The sequence below is a fragment of the Microcaecilia unicolor genome, chromosome 1 (assembly GCF_901765095.1).
Source record: "Microcaecilia unicolor chromosome 1, aMicUni1.1, whole genome shotgun sequence".
In the NCBI taxonomy this organism is placed as follows: Eukaryota; Metazoa; Chordata; class Amphibia; order Gymnophiona; family Siphonopidae; genus Microcaecilia; species Microcaecilia unicolor.
The window spans coordinates 656,073,007-656,091,971 of NC_044031.1; the positions used below are offsets into that span (position 1 = coordinate 656,073,007).

An 18,965-nucleotide genomic window follows, 5' to 3' on the forward strand; every position below is an offset into this window, starting at 1 on the left:
TTCTGCCCACTCTCCCTCCTTATTCAATCCGTATGGATGAAAGGTCCTCCAGGAGAATATGATTCGTTGTTCGATAGTTAAACAATTTTTGACTCACATCACCTCCCCTACCTCCCATGTCGATCTGAACTAAGATAGAGAATTTAAGGTCCTTACGTGTGTGATTTTTTGTCCATCCAATGTCGCACCAAGGGTGCTTCTACATTCCCCCGTCTGATGTTACTTAAATGTTCCCCAACTCTGATTTTTAACTTTCTACTTGTTTGACCGACACACCACAGTTTGCAGGGGCACACAATCACATAAATTACTCCCTCTGTACTTTGGCATCTGTCTGTGAACAAAACGGAAGGGGAATCAGGGGATCCCTTATTAAAAAGTATTTGCATTATGAAAAACAAAAACGTTTTGTGTGAAAAAATAACGAAGGTTTAGAAAGAGGACGAACTTATTGACAGAGCCAAGAAATAGTAAGGTGCCATGCAGATTATAAAGTTAAGAATCCGTATTAACTTGCATTGACGGTTGACCAACATTTTTTTGCAAGAGAGAAACCCTTAGCTATATACACGAAGCGCCCATCAGAAGTCATACATGCTCTAAGAACACCAGTAGATGGCGCTGGTGCGGGGATGTAACGCCTAAAGACACAGGCGCTAGCGCAAAGCGATCTCTTTCTGCTATTCAGAGGGAGCCGTAAGGGTAGCGCTTGGTACGTTGCACAGGGCTGGGCTAGGCCTACGCAAGCGCAGTAGTACTACTAGGACGGCGGACGGATCCGGGGCAGCTTCTTGTGCGGTGCGGCCTGTGCATCTTCAGGCTGTGAACGAGCAGCGGTTTGCTGCGTCTTCGGCCCGTATAGGGCAGAGACCGAGTCCCAGCAGCTGTTCCTCCCGTGCCCACGTATGGAGGCTCAGGCGGTAGCGGCAGCTTCCTGATCCCTAGCTGACGTGAGAGACGGGGCCCGGCAGCGGTGAGTAGGTTGTCCGCCTCTCTCCTGTCAGGAGCGCCTGGGGAAAGGGAGAGTGCTGCTGCTTCCGCTCCTATCGCTCTTTGCTTGCTCTCGTAGTCACTCATTTCTGTGTCTGTCTTTGCTCTCTCCAGCGCTTGCACCCACTTGGCCGCCCCGTCCTCTGCATCCCCACCTGCTCTCCTGCCCCTTCATTCCGTATTCACGCTCCCCTTTCTCTGCATTCTGTACCCCCTTCTACTGCCTGCATCCTATTTCCACCCTTTATACGTTTCCTTGCATCTGTGTCCCCCTCACCCTAACTTGTCCTGGCCTTGCAACCGTAGCCCCACCCTCGGAAACATTCACCTCTGCCTTTTATATCCGTGCCCCCCCCCCTTTTTAAACGTACTTTCTAGTGCTCCTCCTTTCACCCCCCCATAATATTTACTCTCTACTACCCCTTGTATTTACAATCTACTTCTCAGCTGCCCCAGCACGTACCCCCCATCTACTTCTCTGCTGCCCCTGTACCCATGCCACCATATTTGCTGTCTACTGCCCTTTCATGTATATCAACTCTCTACTGAGCCTTCACCAATCTCCCCCTGTATCTACTCTCTATTACCCCTGTAGGCTCCCTTCCCCCTGCATTTACTCTCTACTCCCCTGCAACCATCCCCCCCCCCCCCGTATCTACTCCCTGCTGTCCCTGCACCCATGCCCCCGTATCTACTCTCTGCTGTCCCCGCACCCCCGTATCTTCTTTTTGTTGCCCCTACACCCATGGCCCTGTATCTACTCTCTGTTGCTCCTACACCCATACCCCCTTATCTACTCTCTGCTGTTCCTATACCCATACCTACTCTCTGCTGTTTCTGCACCCATGCCCCTGTATTTAGTCTCAACTGACCCTGCACCCATGCCTCCGTATCTACTTTTTGCTACCCCTACACCCATGCCCCTGTATCTACTCTCTACTTCCCCCATACCCATTACCCACTCTCCTTTATCTACTGCCCTTACACCCATTCCCCCTCTCCAGTATCTACTCTCTACTGCCTTCCCATATCTACTCTCTACTGTCCCTGTACCCTGTCCTCCCGTATCTACTCTCTACTGTCCCTGTACCCATTCTTCCCCATGTATCTACTGTCACTGCATCCATGTCCCCATATCTACACTCTACTGCCCCAGCACTCATCCTCCCTGTACCTACTGTCTATTACACCACCTCCCCTGTACCTACTCTCCACTGCTCTCACACCTACCACACCGCATATCTACTCTCTACTGCCCCCGCACCTATCCCACTGCATTTCTACCTCTACTACCTACACCCATCCCACAGTGTATCTACTCTCTACTGCCGCCTTACCCATCTCACCGCATATCTACTCCCTACCCCCGCACCCATCCCACCGCATATCTACTCCCTACCCCCGCACCCATCCCTCTGCATATCTACTCCCCCACTGCCCCCACACCCATCCCACAGCTTATCTACTCTCAGGTTCTCCCACACCCATTCCCTCCTCTCCTGTATCTACTTTCTACTGCCCTCCCATATCTGCTCTCTACTGTCCCTATACCCTGCCCTCCCGTGTCGTATCTACTCTCTACTGCCCCTACACCCGTTCCCCTCTCGTATCTATTCTCGACTGCCCCTGCACCCGTTCCCCTCCCCTATCTACTCTTTACTGCCTCTGCACCTCTCCCCCCCCTCACTTCCCCCCCCCCCCCCCCCCGTTCTCATTCTTTTATATTCATGCTCTTTTGTCTTGCACCTGTTCCCCTCCCCCTGTATCCTCACTCTCCTTTCCCTGCATCCCCCCAATCTACACTCTCCTGCCATATACCCTTGTTTCTTCCCCTTCCCCCGCATCCACACACTCCTGCTTCTACATATACCTCACCCCTCCCCCATATTCACACTGTTCTGTCCCCTCACCCTTATTCTCCCCCCTCCCCCTTCTGAAGACTTATCTGGTCCTAAATCTTCAAAACACTACTGGATATCTGGGCTTGTCACTCCTTCTATGTTCCTTCCCACTCTGTTTGGCCTCCCAGTGCAGCCAGTTGATCAGTTTAAGTATCTAGGAGTGGTTATTGATTCCAAATTTAGTTTTTCCTCAAAAATTTAATCAGTTCTGAAATCTGGTTTTCATGTACTTGGTAAAAGTAGAGCTGTTTGGAGTTTCCTTAATTTCTCCTCATTGCATACTCTTATTTCATGCCTTCATTGACTCCCATCTTGACTATTGTAATGTGGTCTATGCAGTTATCTCTAAGTCCGAACTCAAGAGATTCCAAGCGCTCCGGAACACCACAGCCCATGTTTTGTGTAAGGCTAAGTGTGGGGATCATATTAAACCTCTTTTTAGACACCTTCATTGGTTACCAATAAACCAGAGGATTGAATTCAGGATCCTGACTTTGACCTACAAGGCCTCATACTGGCCTTCCAGAATAGTTAGCCAGACTAACTATTCCCTACTTGCTTACTACGCTCCCTGAATGATCATAGATTGACTTTCCCCAGCCCATTTCAAGTGCACTGGACAGCCATGTGAAAGAGTGCTTTCTACTTCTTGTGTCCTTTTTTTTTTTTTAATAAAATAATCCTCCACTTGCTCTAAGATTAGAGCTATCTTTTTACACCTTTTCAGAGTAGCTTTTGATTGAAATGTTTTTTTTTTTTCCTTTTATGTATTTCCTGGTAATCAGCAGGGTTGGTTGACAGGTTCCTTCCTAACTCTGTTTGGCTCAGTTTGAATGAATTTTGACTTTCTGGCCTATATTTTAATGGAGTTCCCTTCTGTATTACTTTGTTGCTGTTTTTTTGTCCTGATTTGCTGTGCAACTAGGGTGTTTTTATCAAATCCCAATAAACATAAACTGTCCTCGCCCTGCTTTTGTGCCCCTACACGTTTGTCCCTTCCCCCTTGTATCCATACTCTCCTTCCCCCGCACCCTTGCTCCTTCCCCTGTATCCACGCTCTCCTGCCCTGGTGTCACCCCTGCACCCTTCCTCATATCCACAATCTCCTGCCCTTGTACCCGTGTTCCCCCTTCCTAGATGCACTCTGATATATATTGGTAAGCCTAGAGACATGCTCTGTTATCAGTTGGCTTCTGTAGCCGTTTCTTGTATAGGAAGTGACTTGTTTTTGAGCCTACAGATGAGAAATTTTTTTTTTTGCTCTGATGTTATGAGTTGATAGATATATGGCCTTGTTTACTAAGCCGTACTGTAAGCAAGCAAACTTTTTAGTGTGTGCTAAAAATTAGCACGCACGCTGATAGACCCATAGGAATATAATGGGTGTCTATTGTTAGTGCGTACTAAAAGTTAGCAGTAAACAGGACCCTTAGTTTTGAGCATTCATCTCTCTGTTTAGCAGTGGTCTTTCACCTGCACCCCTCCTTCCCCTCATATTCACATTCTTGTGCTCCCTGCACCTGTGTCCTTACTCAGTTCTCCCTGCATCAGTCCTGTGTGCACTCAGCCCACCTAGGGTTGCTACCTGACTCCACATTATAAGGAATGGGTTAATCCAGTCTTGGTTTTACCTATTGCGTGCATGGATTTCTATTTGTGAGTTGATTTTTGGGTAAGCTCAATGGGACAATCAGAACTACAGGTCCATGCTTCAGTAGAGTAAAATCCACTAAACAATATCAAAAGTGGTTGTAGGAGTAGCAAGTGTTGCCTGCTAGCCGGGCTGGAGAAATCACCGTTCATCTGAGCCATCTTTCTTCCTAAGTGGACCCTGACGCAGCTAGAATCAGCAGCTAGTATAGCGAAACGCTGGCCAACGTCGGTCAAGGAAGAGCAGGCTGTGGCAACCATTTGGACAACAAACCAACTGAGAAGCTAAGTCATTTATTGAATATCTTCTTTTTGGATTACATATATGGTGTTTGATGTTAACTAGTAAGTTTTTCGGCATTTTGATTCTAAAGTGCTCCATTTTTCTTCAGCTCTTTAATGAGAATTTTGGGGCGGTTTTTGTAGCCTATGATGAGGAATAGATCCTCTTAAGACCGAGTAATTGGTCACCAGGATTGATTGATTGCTTAAGAGGTTGTGTGGATCCTAAGCACCTTGAGGCTTTTTTCCCCCCTTAAAATTTCAAACATTGCAAGATTTGTCACATATGACCACTATATCGTTCATTCTTCTTTTTTTGATTTAGCAGTGGGAGTTACTAATTTTGTATATGTTATTCAGTAGAGTAAAACCAGGACTGGATAGACCTGTTAAGACATGGAGTTATGTGAGCACAGGACTGGTTAGGGTTACTACATCTTTAACACCTGTATGCTTTCTCTCCTTGGGGTTCGGGAGCTCCAAAGGTACCCTGTTTATGACTAGATTTGTCCAGAATGGGTTACAGGATAAACATGCAATTATAAAATAATAAATATATAACATACATATACCCCCAGTGGTGACTAACCCCCTCCCACCCTGAAAAAAACTACTTTAAAAACTTTTTTTGCCAGCCTCAGATATCATACTCAGGTCCATCGCAGCAGTATGCAGGTCCCTGGGGGCGGGGGAGGTGTGTGTGTGTGTGTCAGCGGAGACAGCGAAGGTGTGGACGTCCTCCTTTCAAACATTTTGGACATCAACTGCCCCCCCCAACAGCGACGGCCAAATTTCAAGGGAGTGGAATGGAGGAGTGGCCTAGTGGTTAGAGCACTGGTTTTGCAATCCAGAGGTGGCCGGTTCAAATCCCACTGCTGCTACTTGTGATCCAAAATCCAAATAAATAAAGGTGGTGTCGGAGGCATAGCAAAGGCATGGACGTCCTCCTCACAGAAACATCCACATTTTGAATATCCTCAACTGCCCGTCACAGGGACGGAGGCATAGCAAAGGTGCCTAACACTTGGACGTCCTTCACCCATACTAAAAAAAAAAAAAAAATTTCACCTGGACTTGTAAGGTTGTAGACGGCTATTATACATGCAGCTTGTCTGTGTGTATGAAGCCGTCTTTGGCATGCGCAGAGCAGCCAAGCATAACGCTTGGCTGCTCTGCTCTGGCTTCCCCTCCTTAGGAAGGAAATTGTGTGCAAATGAGCTAACAGCGATTAGCTCATTTGTGCGATTTCCTTCATGTATGCCCGTTCCTTTCCGAATCACTAAGGGATCAGTAAGGGAAGGACTTCTTCCATTCAGTTTGTGCATCAGTTAGTCCATTGCAGTGCCCCCTTCGGTGCCCGGTTGGTGTACTGGCATGTCAAGGGGACCAGTGCACTATGAATGCTGGCTCCTCCCTCCACCAAATGGCTTGGATTTGGTCGTTTTTGAGATGGGCGTCCTCGTTTTCCATTATCACTGAAAACCAGGGACGACCATCTCTAAGGTCGACCATCTCAACATTTAGGTTGATCATCTCTAAGGTCGACTTAAATGTTGAGATTTGGGCGTCCCCGACCGTATTATCGAAGCGAAAGATGGATGCCCATCTTGTTTCGATAATAGCAGTTTCCCCACCCCTTCACGGGGCCGTTTTGCGGGGGACACCCTCAGGAAAACTTGGGCGCCCCGTTCGATTATGCCCCTCTTTGTCAGTTATCTCTGCTGTACCTTAAAGGAGACACTTCTGAGAAGAAAAGTTGCTCCTCCTCCTGTACTATCTTATGTGGTGGTAGTGTTGGGGCATCTATCAATTCATTTCACCACTTTTATCATCTTGAACTGGATTTGAACCAGTGACCTGGAAGGCTCTGATTTTTATTTGTTGATGAAGGGAGGGGGGAGCATCAATTTGAGACAAATACCTTGTTTTTTTTCTGGGTTTAGGAACTACAGGGAGAAATGGTTAATAGTGAGTTCTTAATCCTGAATCACAGTGCGAGACTGTAACTAGCAACCACATCCTTGAGAAGCTGGCAAGAAGTATTTTCATCTTTGCATGTTGATTACCATAATACTACCTTGTATCCATGCTCAGATACTAGTTAAAGTGCATTTCCTCTTCTGCTGTTGGAATATTGGAAATCCTAGTGTGTTTGGTCATTCATTAGCAAATCATATCCATAGATTTCTTCCAGGCTACATTGCTGCGGAACAGTTGGTGTAAAATTCAGTGAATACCTTTCTTAAGAACACAAAAACAGGAATAGCCCCTTGCATCTGACTCTAAAGTTCCCTTCCAGAATGGCAAATCTAGGCAAGGCATGGTGGTCACCTGGCAAAAAAAGTTACATAAAGCCAGTTTCTTCAGGGTCGTCATTGATTTTTGTATTTGTGCCACGTTGATTTTGTGGTTCTTCAGTGATGAAACTGATGGGCAGGTTGGCCACTGGATTCCTGCCACACTTGTGAGCAGGGAGAATTTAGTTTGTACTCTCTTTTCCCGAAAAGGACTGAGCCTTGTAGAGGGCAATTTTCAAAGCCATTTTCATGGGTAAATAATGATTTACACATGTAACTAGGTTGTCTGACAATTGCTATCCCTCAGTATGGTCTCATTTAGGGGAGGCAAAAGTGAAAGGACATACAGACTTTCTCTCTGAAACTTGTGGCAATTAAGGGTTAAAAAGCACCCATGGGCTCTGTCCCAATATGGATAGTTGCTGCCTTAGAACCAACAGAACCAACGCTTGAGACTTAAAAAAAAAGTGTTTGTAAATAGGAGAGGGAATGATGTCACAGCACCGAATGGCTGCCTAGCTCTTTCGCTTTCGCCTGTACCACACTCACATTAGTGTTATCCTGCTCCATCCGTGATTTTCTTTTGCTTACCTTGTGGGTCATGCATTGGAGAAGCTGCCTGGCCATGAGTAAGGTTTATTTTAATTTTTTTTTTTTGTTATATGCTTTTGTTTATAATTATGTGTGCTGATTTAAGTGTTGTCTCAGAAACATCAAAAATTGTTTAGAGTTACTTTACCTGACGCCTCGGGTGGTGTTTCCTTGTCATCTATACGAGACCAGTCCAGACTAATGGGTTGTGTCCATCTACCAGCGGAAGGAGACAAAGAAATAGTTCCAAGTAAACCGCCCCTTAAGGGTATCGTGCAGCCTGGAATGTTCAGTATTTTCTCTTTCTCCTAGCGGATGGTGGACAGATCGTTTAGCTGCTCTGGATTGCTGGCTGGTAGTTCCTGTCCCAGATTCTTCTGGTGACAGTGGAGCCAGGGGTGTGCTGTTAGCCGTGTTGGGGCTAGTTTTAGATGATACTCAGTAGATTGTAAGCTCCTTTGAGCAGGGACTGTCCATCTTGTTAATTGTACAGCACTGCGCAACCCTGGTAGCGCTTTAGAAATGTTAAATAGTAGTAGTAGTGCCTGAGTTCCTCATCTGCCAGCTAGGGTGATATCCAATGACCCTGGTTCCCTCCCCTCCCCTACCTCCCCTGACTGTCTTTCTAGCAGGGTGATGGTTGATTGTGGCATGTAGTAACTTGTCTCCCCTGTGGGGTTCTTCTCTTCTGTGGTGGCAGGTATATCTGAATTTCTGCCTCTGAGGGAAGCCTTTATTTATTCCTGTCAGTAGTGAAGAAGGTTATTAAAAAAAAAAAAAAAAAAAAAGGAAACTTTGTTTTTCCCTCCTTTTCTGCCTCTGAGGTAAACGTTTATTAATTCCTGTCACTAGTGAAGAAGGTGGTTTACAAACAAACAAAAAAAAAAAGGAAGAAGAAGAAACTTGGTTTTTTCCCTCCTTTTCTGCCTCTGAGGTAAACCTTTATTCCTGTCACTAGTGAAGAAGGATGTTTAAAAAAAAAAAAAAAAAAAAGGAAGAAGAAGAAACTTTGTTTTTCCTTCTTTTTCTGCCTCTGAGGTAAACCTGTCTCTAGTGAAGAAGATTGTTTAAAAAAAAAAGAAGAAACTTTGTTTTTCCTTCTTTCTCTTGCCTGTTACCTGATTTATTTTCCCGCCTTTGGCAGCGTATTCTAGGGGGCCGCTTGTGAAGTTTCTTTGAATTTCATTGGCTGGCGTTTGATTCTGATCTTGGACCGTTCCGAGCTGGTACCAGTTGCTTTGATTTTTTTTTTTTTTTTTGTGGGGCATACCTCTTGTCTAGATCACGAAACTACAGACATTCTGGTCTCTGCTGCTTCAGACATCTTGCTTGTGACGCCCCTGCTATTTGATTCTTGTTTTGGCAGTAGTTTTTCCTCCCTTCCTTAGGGAGGTTCTGGTTCTCTCGGCCCCGTGGATCCCTCCTGTCTGCTCTGGTTTGTCTGCAGGGTACTTTCATTCTGGCGGGGGTCCGAGTTGCCCTTGGTTTGCAACTGCTAGCTCAAATCCCTCTTCTGAGTACCCTCGGGAGCGCCATTCTTGCCAGTCTTTTGCTTGGACTCAGTTCAGTGTCTCTTTATGGGAATGTGCCTTTTTAGAACTAGTTTGCCACAGCTCTTCCTTGCTTCTCTTGCTTTCGGGTGGGAGTTTTAGCCTGGCACAGGCAGATTTTGCCTTTTCTAGTTTCAGGCGTCTCTCTCCTGGCACGTTTGGCACTCCTTCCTTTTTCTGTAAGGGGCGCGTTCTTTCCTGCTGTGCATCTGGATTATCACCTCTTAGCTCTGCGCTTTTCTCTACTTTTCTGCAGGGAAGTGGTTTTGTTCTAGGTCTGGAGTTTACTCTCCCTTAGCTGGTTTTTCCTCAGTTTGGTGTTACTGGCTAGCTTCCTCTTTGTTCCTGGCCTGGCGAGAGTTGTTTCTTCCTCACTGCCTTACGGTTGCATTTTGCTCCCTACGGTCCGAGGATTCCAGATCTGTAATGCTTACCTCCCTCTTTGCGGGAGTTCTTTCTCTACGTTGACTGCTGCTCCGTATCGGTTGCCTAGGAGGGCGGTCATTGTGGCTCAGAGACCACTTGGGGGCCGAGAGTGTCTCTTGGGGCACGGAGCTTTCTCTTCTTGTAGTTTTAGTCCCTCTGGGCCAGGGGAGTGCAGCGCCAGGTCTGCATTTCCACAAGTTGTGCTCCTTTCCTGTTGCCCTCCTGGCAGCACCTGCTTTTCTGGCTGGCCCCCGGGGCTCCATTTATGCATTTTGCTTGTTGAGCACAGCTCCATCGCTGCATGTTGAGCGCGGCTCCATTATTCCATGCAGTTCCACCGTTCCATGTTGGGCACAGTTCCACAGTTCCAGGTTGGATTTAGCTCCATCACTGTATGTTGAGGACAGCTCTATCATGGCATGTTGAGTGAAGTTCCTTCGCTGCTTATTCTGCAACCTTTCATCTCTGCATGTTGAATGCAGCTCCATTGTCACATGTTGAGTGTAGTTCTTTCTCTGCAGGTCTCAGTGTGGGGGCACAGTCCTGTGTCTGCGTGTAGAACACGGCTCTGTATCTGCCTGTGGAACGTAGCTCCTTGTCTGTGTGGCATACAGCTCTCTCTTTGCGTATGGAACGCAGCTCCCTGTCTGCATGCAGAGCGCAGCTCCACCGCTTGTTGAGTGTAGCTCCATCTCTGTGTGTTTAGCACAATTCTTCTCTGCAAAATGGGCGAAGTTCCAGGGTGGTATGTGGAGCACAGCTCTGTGACTGCAGGTGCTGCACAGCTTCATGTCTGCGTAGGAAACATAGCTCCTTGCCGGTGTCTGGAGTGCTGCTCCTTGTCTGCTTTTTATACACAGTTCCATCGCTACCGCAGCTTCAGTTCTGCAGATACCTCTAACATCCAGCTCTTTCAGTAGGGCACTGCTCATCCTCTGTCTGTTACTCTCAGCTTTTTCTCTGCTTGTTCAGCACATTTCTTTCTTTGCCAGAGGTGTGCAACTCTTCTCTGTCCGTGGTGCGTGACTCAGTTTGAGTACAAACCCGTTTGTTCTCGTTGAGCACGGATCCTACTCTGCCTGATGAGTGTAGCTTTATTTCTGTCCCTTGAGCACAGTTCAGTCTCTGACTGTGGAGCATATTTTCACCTTTGCCTGTTGGGCACTGTTTCACCTTGTCGGTCAACCCCAGCTCTTTTCTGTGGGTTGGATACACTAACTTCTCGGCAGCTGTGGCATACCGCAGTTTAAATTGCTAGACAAGGCTGTCTTGTCTCCTGTTAGTTACCATTCCTGTGGCACCTTTCTTGCCGTAGCCTCTTGATGGCTGGTGAGAAGCTTCTCTATTGCTGGAGTTTGAATTCGTCTCTGCTCCTTTTGTGGCTACTTGGCACCTTGTGGGTCTTTTCTCCACAGTGTGGCTTTCAACTCTTTCTTTTTATCTCCTTTTGATCTCTTGGCTCTGTTCTTTCATCCCTAAGTCCAGAGCAAGCTGGTTGAGGAGTACTGTCTTTCTACGGTTGTACCCTGGTATGCTGCTGCCCTTTTCTTCATGGTTCTCCTGAAGAGACTAGCACTCCAGTTAGTTGGTTCTCTCGACTCTGGAGTCTCTTCTTGTTCTGTGGAGTTTGATTCTCTCACTAGGCGCAGGTCTGGGTGGTTCCTGGGCCTTGCTTCCTTTCTTCTATGAAGTGTGGCGCACTGTTTGGGGTTGTGTACTCCTAGTACTTGTTTGGGTCGCTTTATCCGACCATCGTGGACTCTAGGCAGACTGGCAGGTTTGGGAGTTAGTCCTGCCAGGGTTCAGAGAAGTGAATCCCGGTCTAGGAGAGACAGTTCTTCTCCTTGTTGCTCGGATACGACTGCTGCCTTCCTTCCAAGGGGGGTCCTTTGGCATGAGTATCTTTTGCTGCTTCTTTTGCTCTCTTGGGACAGGGGTACGTAATCTTTCTTTTGCTCAGGACGTTTGTTTTACGTCCTACGGCTTCAGTTCCTTTTCTAGTGTCTAACTCTGTACAATTTTGGTAGCCTGGTGGTTCGGGTATTCAAATCCTTTTCTGCTGATCAGTTGTTTGCTGTGTGTATAGCTTTGTTGATTTTTCAACCTTCTTCATTCTTCTTTTCTCCCCCCCTCCCCCCCCCCCCCCCTTTGGGAAACTGCTTTGCTACATCCCATTAGTCTGGACTGGTTTGATATAGATGACAAGGAAGGAAAAATTATGTTCTTACCTGATAATTTTCTTTCCTTTAATCATACCATACCAGTCTAGATGCCCTCCCTGGCCAAAGTCTGTCAGTGTTGTTTCTTTTAGGTATCCCTGGCTGTTCCACAACGCTTCAATACGGTGGGATGTCCTACAGCACTGCCTACTTCATCTTCTCTATTTAATCTCCTGCCACTTGTTGTTCTGCCAGCTCTGTATGACTCCTGTTACTTGGGATCAAGGAGTTATTTCCCTGGATTCAGGGGTAGATCTCTATGTGCTTGGGCAAGCTCAGTATGGACCATTCCCTCCTGCTTACTTTACTGTGAGGTGAGGTTGCAGTTGCCTTTGTCCAAGCAGGAACAGTGAGGTTCTGCATATTGGCTCCAAGAGTTTGCCTGTTTGGTATTAACTGTGTTTTCTTCTAGACTTCAGAGCACCATTGCTTGGCTATTCAAAATACTGAACATTCCAGGCTGCACGATACCCTTAAGGGATGGTTTACTTGGAACTATTTTCTCTGTCTCCTTCCGCTGGTAGATGGACACAACCCATTAGTCTGGACTGGTCTGGTATGATTAAAGGAAAGAAAATTATCAGGTAAGAACACAATTTTTCCTTTTACAAGAAACTCACCTTCAACGTGCTCATGAAAAATTCCTCTCGTGTCCTCGCTATCCTTATGTTTACTGTGCCTTGGTGGTAGATGATTCTTTATTTTATTTTATTTTATTTATACTTTTAATCAATTATTCAAGGATATCCTTGTACAGAAATACAGGCTAAATTAAAATACAAGAACTATGTTCCAAACATTCATATTGAACAATTTAAATCACTATAAAGAAAAATCTCTATTTGAAACATTTATACAGAACTAATATATTTAGAAACCTTTCTTAGACCTCAATTGGTGGTAGATGATTCTAAGAAGCATGGAGTGGCTATTTTGCTGCATTCCTCCCTTAAGGTGCAGGTTGTCAAGACCAGACGAGATCTGGAGGGGCATTTCTTGTTTTGCATTTTTTAAAAGATCAAGTTAAAATCACTTTGGCTTCTGTTTGCGCTCCTAATGATCATCAGGATTCTTTTTACATCAAGATCCGGGATATCCTGTCTTCTTTCCTTCAGGTTAAATTAATTTTAGGTGGCAACTTTAATGCCACCTTTAACTCTTCTCTGGACTGTTCTGGTGCTGCTGCAGGGATGGACTTCTGGCTTTTGAGTGCATTGGCTTCTTTTTCATAGGCATTGGGTCTCGGTGACATTTGACGCACTTCCCATCCTAAGGTTCAGGACTACTTTTACTATTCTCCTACTCATGACTCTTACTCTCGCATATATTACATTCTTCTTGATATTCGGTTGGCTGAGGGGGCCCCTTCCTTTGGTATTGGGAATATCACTTTTTTGGATTATGTGCATATATGGGCTCTTGTCCCTTCCCTACAGGAGGAAAAGAAAGATCAGAGATGGACTTGAAATACCTTCTTACTACAAGACGAGGAGTTTCTTGGATATAGATCTCTATTAAAAGATTATTTAAATGTGAACTTTCACTCTGGGCCTTCATTGGGCATCATTTAGGATGCTCTAAAGGCAGTTTCCTTGGGTTATTTTCTTCAGCAGGCTAGTAAGTGTGCTCAGGTCCAATGATCCAGTTGGCTCAGTGTTTAGATACTATTAGTCGCTTGGAAGACCTTCATATAGCCACCGGTTTGGTTTTGTGGGAATTGCAGGCTGCTAAATTGCAACTGGGTGATATTTATTCTGAACAGTTGTGGTTTGTTCAGTCTCAGCACAAGCTGATTCACTACAAACATACTAACAAAGCCGGCCGTTCTTTAGCTGTGAAGCTTCATAAGATGTGTGCTGATCATACTATTCTTTGTTTGAGTGATAAGGTCACTTTGTGACTAAGTCATCTCTGATTCGTCAGTGATTTCAGGATTATTATCAGTCTCTTTATTCTCACGATGATAGTATTAGTTCTGAAGCTATTGAGACTTATTTGTCTTCCTGCAATCTCCCTATGCTGACCAACGTAATGTTCTTGACCATCCAGTGACTCCACGGGAAGTCCAACAGGCTATCATAGAGTTTCCTACAGGTACATTTCCTGGTCTTGATGGCTTGCAGAATGACTTTTATAAGTGCTTTGCTGTTGAATTGGCTGCTCTTATGCTGACCACCTTAGTGCAGTCCGTAGTGGGAAGGTATTTGCTCCCTTCTGTGATGGAGACCTGGATTGTGGTATTCCAAAACCAGATAAAGATCATATGGAGTGTGCTGCTTCTTGCCCTATTTCCGTACTGAATGTGGATATTAAACTCTTGGCTAAAGTTCTGGCCATCTGTCTTGCGGTAGTTTTGCCTTCCATTATCCACCCTGACCAGCCACCGCCAAGTGATGGATAATGTTCGGCGGATGGTGGATTTACTTTACTTTGCTATACATGAACGGATTCCTATGTACCTTCTCAGCCTGGATGCCGAGAAGGTCTTCGATTGTGTCCACTGGGCTTTTATGCATAGGGTTGTGGAGAGCTTTGGTTTGAGTACATATTTCTGTGTTTGGATTCAGGGATTTATTCTTCCCCTAAGGCTTGTGTCCGTATTGATGGTGGGAACTCGGCTATGTTCTCTTTAACTCGGGGCACTCGACAGGGTGCTCCCCTATCTCCTATGCTTTTTGACATGGCGATGGAGCCTTTTGTGGTTGTGGTTTGCTCGGATCCCGCTATATCAGGAGTTTGTATAGGTGGCTGGAAATACAAAATGAGTGTTTTCAAGGATGATCTTCTCTCTTAGACGCGACCCCTCATTTCCTTTCCCAATCTTTTGCAGGCTATAATGAGTTACTCGCCAGTTTCTGGGTTTACGATAAACGTGAGCAAATCTGAAGCCTTAAATGTTAACATGCCTGGGTGGTTTTGGACTCCCTGCAGTCGTTTTTTTCCTTTTCTTCTGGGTTTCATATGGACTTCAGTACTTGGGTGTACTTCTGACTCCTCCTTTTCCTTGTTCTCTGCTAATTATCCTGCCCTGGTCAAGGGTCTCTGTCGTGACTTGGAGCGATGGGATGAGGTTGAATTGTTGTGGTTTGGCCATATACCCACGGTTAAAATGAACATTTTGCCTTGCTTGCTGTACTTGTCAGGTTCTTCCCATTCATTTGTTTCGGGGATTTTTAATCTAATTTGCAGGAGGAATTTTTTATCTAATTTGCGGGATCGCCTGCTCCACCTCATTTGGCACAGTATGAGACTGCATCTTCCCCGCTCCTTTCTTTATCGAGATAAGTGCAAGGGAGGTTTGGGAGTTCTAGATATTTTCTGGTATTTATAGGGTGGCTTAGCCGTGTGCGGCTTTGGAATGGTTTTGGGTGCTTCTTCATAAGTTGTGGGTTCACCTGAATCAGGCCTTTGTTGGTTCTCGACCTCTGGGATCCTTAATATCACCTCCTCAGTGGAGATCCTTGTCCTTCTGTTTCCACTTAATTTTATTAGTATGTTTTCTTCTCAGGAACGGATTTTGTCTCATCTCACACCTATAGCTTTTAATGTTTTGTTCCATCCAGGCTTGTCCCGGGGCCCTTTACTAGATGACTTTCCTTGGGTTTAAAGAGTTGGGGTCAGTTGTTTGATGACGAGGCCTTACTTTTTCCTCCTTAACCTAGGACTACCCAATTCTGCCCCAAGACCGGTTTGCCTACATCCAGCTGTACCATTTCCTTTCATAGGCTTCCATCCGCTTGCGGGTGGTCTGGGAAGATTCCTTTTTGGGAGATTTATGTAAGGACTCCTGGGGCACTCTGGGCTTGATTACTTGCCTTTAAAAGTATTGCTGTTCCCTTACGCTCCCTTACACTTTGCACTGTCTCAGTTGGCAGCGTGAGCTGGGGATGGCTTTAGAGGATAATGAGTGGAATTCCTTGGAAAAAGTATTGTTGAAGGTCTCTATTTCAGTGCCATTTAAAGAAAATGCAGTTAAAGTTATGTACCGATGGCATCTCGTGCCTACCCGCCTTCCACATATCTACCCTGGCACTTCTGCTTTATGTTGGCAGGGTTATGGGGAAGCTGGCACCATGGGACATATTTGGTGGACTTGTGTGAAAGCACAGACATTTTGGAGGGCGCTTCAGCATAGACTCCAGGTGTGGCTGGCTTGCCCAATTCAATGGTCCCCGGTGTTCTTTTTGTTTCCTAAGAAAGTACCTGGACTTAAGCTACCTCAAGCTCTTCTGGTGCTTCTGTGTGTGCTGCCAGGTTTACCCTGGTTACTCATTGGAAGCAGTGGACTGTTCCATCCTTGGTGAAATGACTTAACAAGCTTTCGTATATTTGTGACACGGGACGTCTTTTACCTGCTTGTTGCCGTTCTTTGGGAATCTTTTCTGAGACATTGTTCAACTTAATTGTTGGATCTGTACTTCTGTGTACTCTTCTATTTTTCTGGACTTTCTGATGATAGGGTTGGAGGTGAGGGGGGTCTCTTTCCCCCCTCCTTTTTTTCTTTTTTTTTTTTGTAACTCTCCTGCCTTTTGATTTTCAATAAAGACTTCTAAAATATATATATATATATTTATTTTTTATTATTTTTTTTTATTTGTAGCATTTGTATCCCACATTTTCCCAACAATTTGCAGGCTCAATGTGGCTTACATTTGCTGTAATGGAGGTTGCCATTTCCGGGTAATAGAATAACAAATGGTAATGTGTTAAGTTGTATACATACATGGTAACATACATGTAACATAACATACGTGAACAGATCATGGTATAGATATAGATTATGTGCATATATATGTTAAGGAAGAATAAATTATGGTAATACATGAAAGTTCCTGAGTAAGAAATTGGAAGAATAAATTATAGTAATACGTGAACGTTCCTGAGTACGAAATTGGGTTGTATTATTCTTTAGGTCATCGACTATGGAGAGACCATATTCGACATAGAGACTGAAGTGGTTATGCTTATTCATTAGTGGTAAGGAGGTTGATCAGTCAATGATAAGATTTCAATTATGTCTATGTCGTGTAAAGTCTTATTTTTTGGTGTTTAAGATGGGTGTTTATGGTATGCCTTCTTGAACAGATCTGTTTTCAGTAGCCTATATATATATATATATATATATATATACTTAGCATAGCACAACAGTTTTTTTTAATTGAAAAAAGCACTAAAACTGGGAGTTGTAGTTTGTTTGCTTAATAACATAAAAGTTATGAATCCACTTTTCAAACTTTACAGTATTTGATTCCTCACCTCACCAGATAAATCCTAGTCAAGTTACAATTAAAATAATAACATTAAATTAATATACAAAAAATGTTGTCTCTGCTACTTATTCCCAGCAAAGACTGTTTCCAGACCCTTAAGGTGTAGCCACAACACAAATCCTTCTTAAGTCGGACATTAGTACTTAGTCGCAAACATCCTGTCATAAAACTATGTTTTATTTTACTTTTTAAATTTCCCGTAACATTGTATATTTTGTTGTTTCAAATGAAGGCTATTCCCCAGCTTGGGATCCATTGGCATGAGTGTTTTATGGATTAATGTCTGTTGTATACTTGTATATTGGAAATGTAAGATAATGTGGGCAATTTTCAGAAGCATTTTCAGTGGGCAAAAGGCAGAGCCGTTTTCAAAATTGTCGTCCCCAGTTCATGCATAGTTGTTAATTCTCCATGCATAGTTCATGGCATGGAGTTTTCTCTTGAAATCTTCTTGCCCCATGGTAAGATTTGCAAAGAGGAATTGCATGACATATGTTCAGTGATTTCCCATATGATACAACCGTTTATGTATTTATTAACCACCTATATGAAGAGATTCACCCAAGGCGGTATACAGCAGATATAGTTTAACATAAACTTACAACTTTGTTAACAGCATAACATATATATTTTCCTTCTGTAATAAATCTGTTTCTGGATGGTGACTTTGGACTGCCTATGTCTTCTACTGTAAAGGGTAGACAGATTGAGAGTAAATTTTAGTCTTGGTCAAGTTTGCAAGCTCGTTAGCATATATTTTTATGTAACTTGGTCAGGGCCTTTAATTGAGTGTGCAGTCAAATTGAATAAAATAAATGTTAGCATTCTCTTTCCAATAGACACAGTCTGGTTGAAGGTTGCTCAGAATACATCTGCACCATTCATTTGTTTTTCTTTGTTCAGCCTTGCAAGTGTAATAGGTGAGTTCTATGCATACTTAAGAGAATTTTGACTTTGGCATCTGCAGTGACTGCCTCTTCATATCGTCCCACTTAATAGAGAGGGCAAGTGATAATGTTAATGTGTCTTCAGAGCTTGTCCCTATGTTCTCTGTGTATGTTGAAAGAAGTTGTTTCTACATTGTTTAATCATACTTGGTGACCAGGTGATGGTGCCCTGCTTTAACAGTGGTACATTAACTTGTTTGATAATAAAGCAGTCAATTCAGTTTGATTGTTGACATGAGTAGAAATCCATCCTAGTTCAGTGAACGTAGTTGCTACATGTGGGGAAAACTTCCATACACCTTAATGCAGTCTTTTTCCTATACTGTCGAAAGAGCATTACATTGTGCAGCTAGTGAAAGCATGGAAGAATATAAACGCTTGTCAGTTCTAAGAGTTTTGGCCAGCTCATAAATAGAAAATCATTTATCTCAATGATCCTCAAGCCAGTCTTCATGTAGCCTCCACCAGTATGATTCTAAAGATACCCACTGTGATTTACGTATACTATCTTTATTTTTTATCTATACAATCCTTGACTCTGATCTCCCTGTCCTATTGTTTTTTTTTTTTGTTTGAATATTGTGTTCATTTTAAAAGTGTCATGCTCATAATTTTATAATGCTATTCCTTCCCCTTCCTTATGTTTTTTTTGAATTGCAAATTTTTTTTATCTTATTCTGCTGGCTGTAATCTATTGATTTGTACATACTGCTGAGATACTATTATGACTGTGCAGTTTATCAAATACCCAAATAAATGTGTAAGAGATTTGTATATACAGCCTCTGCTATATGTACATCACATACTCATATCCTGAAAATCAAACTGGTTTAGGGGTATTT

General features: G+C 44.1%; 1 protein-coding gene across 1 annotated transcript in view; it reads left to right on the forward strand.

The window, feature by feature from the left end:
* The first annotated feature begins 695 nt into the window (after window positions 1-695).
* CSK (C-terminal Src kinase) overlaps window positions 696-18,965 on the forward strand; it is a 188,179-nt gene continuing 169,909 nt past the window's right edge. Inside the window, exon 1 of the mRNA XM_030186510.1 lies at window positions 696-973. The gene's annotated coding sequence lies outside the window, so the exon portion shown is untranslated. The remainder of the gene's footprint in view (window positions 974-18,965) is intronic.